The sequence below is a fragment of the Convolutriloba macropyga genome, chromosome 2, assembly GCF_964194025.1.
Source record: "Convolutriloba macropyga chromosome 2, txConMacr16.3, whole genome shotgun sequence".
In the NCBI taxonomy this organism is placed as follows: domain Eukaryota; kingdom Metazoa; phylum Xenacoelomorpha; order Acoela; family Convolutidae; genus Convolutriloba; species Convolutriloba macropyga.
In genome coordinates, this window is record NC_134469.1 from 84,943,660 (window position 1) to 84,955,105 (window position 11,446).

Below are 11,446 nucleotides of genomic sequence, written 5' to 3' on the forward strand. Positions count from 1 at the left end.
TAGTCCATTAGATGATAACGTGAGGTCCGATAGGTGCCAGTTGGTTTAGCAAATGTACCCTGTGTTGATTGTCAAAGTTTACATTGTCAAAGTAAAGCTATTTTTTAGAGGTGATTATCACCAGAATTAATAGCAGCTTTTCTAACGTTGGCGTTTAGTGGCAAAATTTCTAACTTATTACCAAAACTATGATTACAGTGTTGGAGGTATTGTTTTAGTTTTCAGAGGTGATCATCACCAGAATTCATAGTAGTTTTTCTAACATTGGCGGTTATTGGTAAAATGTCTAATTTGTTACCAAAATTTTTTTTAAAGTGTTGGAAGTATCGTATTACCTAGCACGATACAGCATCTGATTTTTAATTAGCAACACTCTAACTCTCTAGAAACGTTGATATCTTTTCAAGTGATTAAAATTTGCACAAGAATCTTTATAAGGTCATGTTTAATAGCAGCAGAGGCAGAAGACTGTCTGAGTACTTGGGGCTGTAAGTCTGTTAGATGATAATGGGAACTCCAATAGGAGCCAGCTTTTTTGGCAAATGCTCCCGGTGTTAGTTAGCAAAAATTGCATTGTCAAACTTATAGCAGTGATTTTCTCCAGAATTAATCGTAGCATATCTAACATTGTCATTTAATGGCCAAGTTCTTAACATATTAGTTTTATCAAATGTTTCGTGAAGCTTTGAATGCGCATTTTTTTCCACGTTTTGGCTATCAATTTTCAACAGCGGTATCTCGCTTAAAAAGGGAACACGGACTAAAAGTAATACATAACTGAGCTACATACATGCGGCAATCCAAAATTTGCTTTTTTGCGTTTTTCTTATGATATTCTAATACATTGTTGGTAGCGTCCTGTATTATAAAAATTCAAGTTTATTTTGCTCGCATTCTTGCATCATTTTCAAGTTTTTGTTTGTAGTAAAACCCCCGTATGGATTTACGCCAAAATCAATGGCGATTGGGGTGTCATAGTCTAATTGTCCTTTTATACTGCAAATTACAAATTTTTGTTTTCTCACTCTAACTTCCATTTTTGGGGACGTATCTTACTTGCTCTGTGTGGATAGCTTGAGTTGAGGCTTCCTTTCAACTCTCAACTGCTGCAGAACATTGTTTTGCAGCACCTCAATTTTTAGATCGTTGTTGAGCACATTGTCCGCAGATTTGGTAACAAATTTTTCATTAAAATTATCTCTTTTTTCAATATTGTTCAAATTACTAAATATATATTTTTTTGCATTTTTTTGCTTATTTAGCATTATAAAACTGCGTTACCCGAGAGTTGCCATGGTTCAGGTTTTTGTACTAGTGCTGGATGCATTGATGTGGAGACTTTTCAGATTAGAATTGTTTATACATGAGAACTCTTAAAAAATGACTAAAGATCAACTATTTGATGATAAGAGGTCTTCCAAATTCCGTTTATGTTAAATATGAAATTTTGCGTCAGATGGCTAAAAAAGGGGGTGGCTAAGAATGAAACGTGTGATGTTCACTCTGCCTGTTTTCATTATTATCAATTCTTCAATCCGATTTGGCAACAAAGAAGATTTTTTATGGATATTTCCCGTAACACTTCTGTGCAAAATTATAATTCAAATTGTAATTAATAAATTGTAGTGATTATCCAGAGCTCCTGCTTCGTTCCAAGTTTTAAAGAGAATTCGAATTCCTTCTGAACTGCTATAAAAAATTGAAGTTTTTTTGCTTGCATTCTTGCATCATTTTCAAGTTTTTGTTGGTAGTAAACCCCCGTATGGATTTACGCCAAAATCAATGGCGATTGGGGTGTCATAGTCTAATTGTCCTTTTATACTGCAAATTACAAATTTTTGTTTTCTCACTCTAACTTCCATTTTTGGGGACGTATCTTACTTGCTCTGTGTGGATAGCTTGAGTTGAGGCTTCCTTTCAACTCTCAACTGCTGCAGAACATTGTTTTGCAGCACCTCAATTTTTAGATCGTTGTTGAGCACATTGTCCGCAGATTTGGTAACAAATTTTTCATTAAAATTATCTCTTTTTTCAATATTGTTCAAATTACTAAATATATATTTTTTTGCATTTTTTTGCTTATTTAGCATTATAAAACTGCGTTACCCGAGAGTTGCCATGGTTCAGGTTTTTGTACTAGTGCTGGATGCATTGATGTGGAGACTTTTCAGATTAGAATTGTTTATACATGAGAACTCTTAAAAAATGACTAAAGATCAACTATTTGATGATAAGAGGTCTTCCAAATTCCGTTTATGTTAAATATGAAATTTTGCGTCAGATGGCTAAAAAAGGGGGTGGCTAAGAATGAAACGTGTGATGTTCACTCTGCCTGTTTTCATTATTATCAATTCTTCAATCCGATTTGGCAACAAAGAAGATTTTTTATGGATATTTCCCGTAACACTTCTGTGCAAAATTATAATTCAAATTGTAATTAATAAATTGTAGTGATTATCCAGAGCTCCTGCTTCGTTCCAAGTTTTAAAGAGAATTCGAATTCCTTCTGAACTGCTATAAAAAATTGAAGTTTTTTTGCTTGCATTCTTGCATCATTTTCAAGTTTTTGTTGGTAGTAAACCCCCGTATGGATTTACGCCAAAATCAATGGCGATTGGGGTGTCATAGTCTAATTGTCCTTTTATACTGCAAATTACAAATTTTTGTTTTCTCACTCTAACTTCCATTTTTGGGGACGTATCTTACTTGCTCTGTGTGGATAGCTTGAGTTGAGGCTTCCTTTCAACTCTCAACTGCTGCAGAACATTGTTTTGCAGCACCTCAATTTTTAGATCGTTGTTGAGCACATTGTCCGCAGATTTGGTAACAAATTTTTCATTAAAATTATCTCTTTTTTCAATATTGTTCAAATTACTAAATATATATTTTTTTTTGCATTTTTTGCTTTTTTAGCATTCTGAAACTGCGTTACTCGAGAGTTGCCATGGTTCAGGTTTTTGCACTAGTGCTGACTGTGTTGATGTGGAGACTTTTCAGATTAGACTTGTTTATACATGATAACTCTTCAAAAAAATTGAATAAGTTTTAACTTTAACGATAAGAGGTCTTCCAAATTTTGTTTACGTTGAATATGAAGTTTTAGGTTAGATGGCGCAAGAGAAAAAGCGATGGCTAAGAATGAAATGTGTGATGTTCACTCTGCCTGTTTTCATTATTATCAATTCTTCAATCCGAGTTGGCAACAAAGATTATTTTTTGTGGCTATTTCCCGTAACACTTCTGTGCAAAAATATAGTTCAAATTGTAATAATTAAATTGTAGTAATTATCCAGAGCTCCCGCTTCGTTCCAAGTTTTAAAAAGAATTCCAAATTTTTTTCTGAACGAATCCTCAAGCAAATTATTTTTTGATGGAACTGATCGAGTCTTTCACGATGGCAGAAAAGCCTACAATTTTTGGGATTTTCAAAGAAGATGAAAAGAGGCAGAAATTGACCCAGCCACGTGTGGTCAGAAATTGACCCAGGGCGTTGGACACAAAGACAAGATTAAATGGTTTCGTTTTTTTTTCAGTTTTGCTGTAAATTGTGCAACAAGCAGACCATGGGACAAATAGATTGTTTTCGAGTTTTAGGGTTAGCAATAACTAGAACTACCTTTGTTTAATTCATGTCACAAAAACTAACCATCTCAATTTTTGTACAGAAGAGTGAGTATAATATAAAAAAGTGGACTTCAAAAACTCTAGTATAGAAGAAACAACTACAGGGGAACAAATTTCGAAGTTTCTAGACAAATAACTTGGAAACCCGATAGAGACTGCAGACTGAAACATACAGGACCATTTAAAGAGCACCCCGATGGACTGCACTTGTGTCTCGGTTTGAAAGAAACAGAACATTGTTCCACGGTACTTGTTTCTTCTATACTAGAGTTTTCGAAGTCCACTTTTTTATATTATCCTCACTCTTCTGTACAAAAAATTGAGATAATTAGTTTTGGTTACATGAATTAAACAAAGGTAGTTCTAGTTATTGATAACCGTAAAACTCGATCTATTTGGCCCACGGTCTGCTTGTTGCCCAATTTACCGCACTTCAAAGTTTCTATAAAACCAACTTGAAAACCTGAAAGATACTGAAGACTGAAACATCCCGGACCATTTAAAGAGCACTCCGATGGACTGCACCTGTGTTTGAAGGAGGAAACAGAAAATTAAATTGAAAAGAAGCAAAACAAGAGAATAAAATGAAGTACATTACAGTTTGAAGATACAGTTTAAGTTATTTAGTTTGTAAATGCAGTTCGAGCAGCTCAGAAGTTGATCACATCTGACTCACTTCCGGCTCACATCGAAGAACATTGAAGAGCAGTACTGAAGATGACCCGTTTGTAAAGCTCGGGTTTTTGGGTTATTTTTACTAGTTCGGCATGTGTTCCGGATTTACTGTTTCGTGGGTGTTTGGGGCATATTTTCTGGTTCGGTAGTTGTTTGGGGGTGTATTCACCAGTTCGGCGGATGTTTGTCTTGTTTTCTAGTTTTGGCGGGTTTTCTATTGTGATTACGTTACTTGCGTCGTAATACGTCATAAAGCACATTTTCCAAACTTTCAAATTTTCTCCAATATTTCTTATTTTTCATGGTTTTTCTAAAAACATTGTGCGAATCAAAACCAAAGATGATCAGTCTATATTTGGAAAAAGTGTCAGGAAAGGTATCTACGAGACATATACTGCACATCTTCAGTAACAAGATACCCTTAGGATACCTTGATACAGTATTGAGCCGACGATGTACAATTGGAATACAATCTTTCAGCATTGTTTACTGTGGTACTGGGGTCCGGGAAGCCACTAATTTACAATGGAGAAATTGAATGACTTTCCTCTAACCTTACTTTTCCAGCAACAACGTATTATTCACGTCCATAAATTTGGGGTTGTTGAAAATTTATATACCTAATGGGCCAAAACAGCTGGTAACTCCCGTTTTCTTGGATGTAATATGAGAATGAATTGGCTATGCAAAAATTATGAAATATTTGTAGTGAAAAAGAGTAGATCTATTTTCAACAATTAAGCTAGTCCAATCGCAGTCAGATTGAAGGTACAATTAGTGCAATTGCAGCTGTTCATTCAACCAAAACTAATTCTCCTTCTCTTATTGCTACAGTGGAACAAATTTCAAAGTTTCTTGACAACCAACTTGAAAACCCGATAGAGACTGAAGACTGAAGCATCCCGGACCATTTAAAGAGCACCCCGATGGACTGCACTTGTGTCTCGGTTTGAAAGAAACAGAACATTGTTCCACGGTACTTGTTTCTTCTATACTAGAGTTTTCGAAGTCCACTTTTTTATATTATCCTCACTCTTCTGTACAAAAAATTGAGATAGTTAGTTTTGGTTACATGAATTAAACAAAGTTAGTTCTAGTTATTGATAACCGTAAAACTCGATCTATTTGGCCCACGGTCTGCTTGTTGCCCAATTTACCGCACTTCAAAGTTTCTATAAAACCAACTTGAAAACCTGAAAGAGACTGAAGACTGAAACATCCCGGACCATTTAAAGAGCACTCCGATGGACTGCACCTGTGTTTGAAGGAGGAAACAGAAAATTAAATTGAAAAGAAGCAAAACAAGAGAATAAAATGAAGTACATTACAGTTTGAAGATAGAGTTTAAGTTATTTAGTTTGTAAATGCAGTTCGAGCAGCTCAGAAGTTGTTCACATCTGACTCACTTCCGGCTCACATCGAAGAACATTGAAGAGCAGTACTGAAGATGACCCGTTCGTAAAGCTCGGGTTTTTGGGTTATTTTTACTAGTTCGGCATGTGTTCCGGATTTACTGTTTCGTGGGTGTTTGGGGCATATTTTCTGGTTCGGTAGTTGTTTGGGGGTGTATTCACCAGTTCGGCGGATGTTTGTCTTGTTTTCTAGTTTTGGCGGGTTTTCTATTGTGATTACGTTACTTGCGTCGTAATACGTCATAAAGCACATTTTCCAAACTTTCAAATTTTCTCCAATATTTCTTATTTTTCATGGTTTTTCTAAGAAGATTGTCCGAATGAAAACCAAGGATGATAAGTCTATTTTTAGAAAAAGTGTCTGGAAAAGTATCTACGAGACGTATACTGCACATCTTGAGTAACAACATACCCTGAGGATACCTCGATACAGTATTGAGCCGACGATGTACAATTGGAATACAATCTTTCAGCATTGATTTACTATGGTGCCATGGTCCGGGAAGCCACTAATTTACAATGGAGAAGTTGAATGACTTTCCGCTACCCTTACTTTTCCAGCCGCAACGTATTATTCACGTACATAAATTTGAGGTTGTTTAAAATTTATATACCTAATGGGCCAAAAAAGCTGGTCACTCCCGTTTTCTTGGATGTAATATGAGAATTAATTGGCTATGCAAAATATATGAAATATTTGTAGTGAAAGAGAGAGTAGATCCATTTTCAACAGCTGAGCTAGTCCAATCGCAGTCAGATTGAAGGTACAACTAGTCCGATTGCAGCTATTCATTCAAACACAACTATTTCTCCTCCTCTTTGCATTTTCCCAGGTATTTGTTTTGAACAGGAGACCAATATTTTTTTGTAGCTGAGATTTGATATATCGTGATCAGATATAATCGGTAGATTTAATGGTAGAATACTTCACTTTATGCTGATGTGATGAAAGATAGTTGCCTTCATTTTATTCAGCACTTATCATTCGCAGGGAGACTATTGAGCGAAAGTCTTGTTTGTTAGCCAGGCTCTGGTTGTTTTGAATGTTACCCTGGCTCGTTTCTTTTATATTCACTGTGACTGGCTTTCTTGCTCCTGACCTCATGTTTTGTGACGGATTTACGATCATTAAATGCGCATTTTTTGTTGTCCGCGGGTAATTTTTTTTTACTTCTGCGTGAATAAGTTTTTAAGATGAAAGGAATATCTTGCAAGGTGAATGTTATCTTGCAAAATTCTTGCAAGTTCGCGTCAGTCGACCTTTGTTATGGTTTTCTGAACGTTGCGTTTATTTAATCCTTTATTGAAACATTAACCGCATTCATTCAAGGCCTTTCAGATAGAGCGAATACAGAAATCCGTTATTTAAAGCTAACCAGGTTGAGGTGCCATCCGTAAGTGACCTCTGATGAGACCAAATCCAACGCGCAAGATGTGTTCCTAGACCAAAATTAAAGGGTCTGGGATTTGGTTCGAGGGCAAAATAGTATTGTAGAACACGATCTTTTATGTGGAAAGCTGTCTAAGTTCATCCATTGAGTTCGAAATATGAACTAATGGTATACTAAATAAATTCTTTCTCAGCGGTTGGATTTTCTTTTCTTTAGCAATACTTTTAGGATGGTCTATTTGTAGACGAATTTAATAATGCAAAAATCAAATTTTATGAAAAGAATTTGTGATAACAAACTTGAAGAAATTCGTTCATAGTGAAAACAATTCACTGATCAGACTGTTTCGAGCGCAGTTGAGACTGATTAGAGGTGCTTCCGAGTGCACAATAGTCTGATCAGGAGTGACTTTTGAGCGCACAATAGTCTGATCAGAAGTGATTTTGAGTGCACAATTGTCTGGAAGATGGTCTGAGTTTGGTCTGGATCATGGTTGCACAATCTTCCGGACAATGGCCTGATTTCAGTCTGATCAGAGATCATTTCCTTCTAAAAAACTCTGATCAGAGATAGTTTTTAGCGCACTTCGATTGCACGCGGTGTTTCGAGCGCATTTTAATCTGATCAGAGAATACTTTGGTCTGGGAGGGTCTGATCAGAGGTTATTTTCGTCTGGAGCGGTCTAATTAGAGGTCACTTTCGGATGGCACCGCTACCTGGGTGCTTTTTGTTCTGCACCAATTTTCACGATTCAGGACCAATTAATATGCACTGTGTTCTCTCACATTACTTTGGAGCATGATTTCTATTATCATTTCTGACATAGAAAAACGAAAAAAATCACATAATTTTTTTTTCACTGACATTATTTGATACAGAATTAGATTTCAGTACACTTTACAAGGTCTCGAGTGCTTGTAATGCATTAAATTTTATAGTTTTATCTCGCTTGTCTTTTCAACAGCTAAGTATCTGTTTACTATCTTTGTAACCTTATATTCAAAAATAGCTGGTTTTATGCCAAAAACAACCAGCATTTTTTAAATCATTATTCACTTCTTCTTCTCTAATTACTCTTATCTATCACTTGATGACTTGATTTTTGTCTCAAAACTGAATCAATTTTTGTATTCTGTAAAAATATAAAGCTTGTCTTTATTCATTCATTGAAGCACATCAAGGAATTTTGGCTAAAGGGGATATCCAGAAAACCGACATTAAACTATCAATTCTGCGATGCCAGTTGAAGTAATTCACGGTTCGTGAAATTGCTATTTACCCCCCGAGTAGTAGTGGATAAAACAAGGCAACCAACCACCAGTAAAATTTGACCCTTTCTCCTAACGCTAATCGCGCATGTCGAATGGGGCCAAATTTTAATGCTTGTTGGTTTCCTTGTTTTATCCACTACTACATATTCACTCTAAGTCTAACATTAAGTTATGAAATGGCTTAATTCTAGAAGATAATAATAAGCTTGTTTGCAATTTCGCCGATACATTTTCACTCAAAATCTATCATTTTCTGTCTCACTTAGTATCGAGTAAACTATACTTGTAACAGCAAGTAGCTTGTAACAACCAGTAGTTTGTAACAACCAGTAGAATGGTAACAACCAGTAACTCGTAACAAAAATAAAGCATTGAAACAACCACTAGCTTGTAACTCCAGTAACTAATCTTCATTCTGATTGGCTAGTCAGTAACGCGTAACAGGTTACTTCACAAAGAATGTTCTAGAATAATTCTTTATGCGGGGACCTTTATTCTCCACGGCACTTTTTGGCCATTCACCATGGTTTTCACCTGGCTAAACAAAATATAGCCCTTTGGAACAATAACATTTATTAAACCAGCATAATTAAGGCATACGAACTAAATAGCAAAACCTGAACATAAAATATACGGATTTTTAGCAATATCTTGAGACCTAAAAAAGGTATCAAATTCAAACTTTGTGAATGGATAACTATTAGTTGGATACACACTCCGTACGAGAATGAGGTTTGTACGCCAAGGAAGTGGAGTTGGGCTACCTTTTCAATTCTATAACCAATCTTAATATGTGGGGGAATTTTTCAAATGTAAATAGCTCCTTTTAATTCTATAACCAATCTTAATATGTGGGGAAACTGTTGGTTCAAAATTGAGCAAACTTGGCAGTGACTACCACAGGCCTATATTATAAGACATGCAAGAGGAAGGAACTAAATCGGACGGATACTTTTCGAGATAATGAGATTTAAATTTCAGATTGCAACAAAATTTAGTAATGAATGTTGTCTTCTCTTCCAAATAAATCTTCGAATATAAGTTCTAAGACTCCAGTGTTATGGTCATTGACATAAATGCTGGAATGGTAAACTCGAATACCCCCCTTTGAATATTCACTAGATTCGTGGAGAAAAACTAAAGCTATTTTAAGCAATTCTGACAAGTTTCTTTCAGTTAATTTTTTGTGCATAATTTGCAACGTATTTGAGTTATATAGTTTAGTTAATTCACATTTGAGTTATAGTCTGACTTTTTGTACTATTAGTGGTTGCTAAATATGAAAGAAAGCTAATTTTACATATTTTTTTCATTTTAAAAAACTAATTTTTTTCCAAAAAACAAAAAAATTTATAAAATTTCAAAATAAGAGTGAAATCCTTCTTTAAGAGCGAAATGGCCCCTATCGGAGTGATGCCCCAGTACATAATCAATATTCATCCCGCTTAAAGAGTGATTTCCCTCTTTTTAAATAACTTTTAAAATTATCTAAATTTCTTTAATAAATTTTTTTATTTTTTTTTTACTTTTCTACATTTTTTGTTTTAAATTATCTATACTCTTCAAAAAATTTATATTCTTTTTCACTTTTCTATATTTATGCTATTATTAATAAGAAATGATACAAAATTATAATATTTACACGAACAACTTCCCCAGTTTGGGTAATAACAGATCTGGGAACCAGATCTTTCTACTAAATCCTTTAGATAATTCTACATCTGGATGTTGTTTCTTTACATGAGCTCTTATCCCATCATATCTCACAACAGAAGGACAATATAGACAATTAACTTTAGCTGAAGTACAATTTCTACAACTATACATACTCTCATCAAAATCAGTTAGTGGTTTTATAGAATTACATTTATTACAACTTCTTGTTAAGACTTTGGTGTTAAAGTTAGAGTTAGAGTTAGAGTTAGAGTTAGAGCTAATACTGTAGTTAGAGTTAGAGTTAAGGCTAGAATTAGAGTGAAAGCTAGAGCTAGAGTTAATACTAGAGCTAGATTTATATCAACTTTTAAAGAGCAATCAATTTTCATACAAATACCACTTAATGTTTTATCACCACATGCACATTTACTAATTTTATCTTCATGATATATTGAATAATGAAAAGCTAAATTAAAAGGAGTCCACATTTATGTTTACACTCTAAACATTTTATAACCATTTATAATTGGTCAAAATCTGCCAAGCAGTTTCACTGATCCGCGAGATTAGCCAATATCTCAATTAAATCTTTAGCATTATCTTTAGATAGGTTACACCTAGCTAAATATTCCCTCCCTGTCGTATTGAGTGTATTAGTTTTATATCTTCTATCTGAAATCTCGTTAAGGTCTAATTCCTTTTTATCTCCTATTTATAAATTCTTCTCTAAATTCTTCATTATTTCCTTATAGACTATTTAAATAACTTCGTCCCTCTTTATTTAAAAATCCAGTCTCTTTATTTATATATTCTCCTTGTAGCTTTTCGATATACTGTTTTCCTTGCTCTTCTTCTCCGCATCCAAAGTTAACCAATGTACTTGCTCTATTTAATATATTACTTGCACTCGTTGCCACATGTCCAGCAGTTTTTAGTGTTGTATCAGGACTCATATAGTTATATATCATAAAACACGTACTTATAATTCCTTAAATAGCTGATGCTAACCTAAAACCATCAGTTTAACCATTTCGTGTGTTAAAACATCATTCTGTATTTTAATACCTTTTAATGTAAGAATTTTATTAAAATAGAACTGATTATTATCCTGATTAATAGTATTTCTATCTGTAGCATTTATCATGAGTGTTTTCATATATGCTATGAGTTTATTTTTGTCTTCACTTTCTAATTTATCTTTTAAAATAAGAGCTTTTAAATCAAGGAAACCAACTCTCGAGTCAAATATCATAGTTCTATTTTTATCAATAATAATAAAAGTATTCTCTTTCTTAATATTTTTTAATTATACCATAATGAAGTTCATCTGACATGCCATCCGTACAATTATAATAGTTACTTTTTAACTCACTAATTATTTTATTGAAGTTATGTTCACATTTATATAATTCATTAA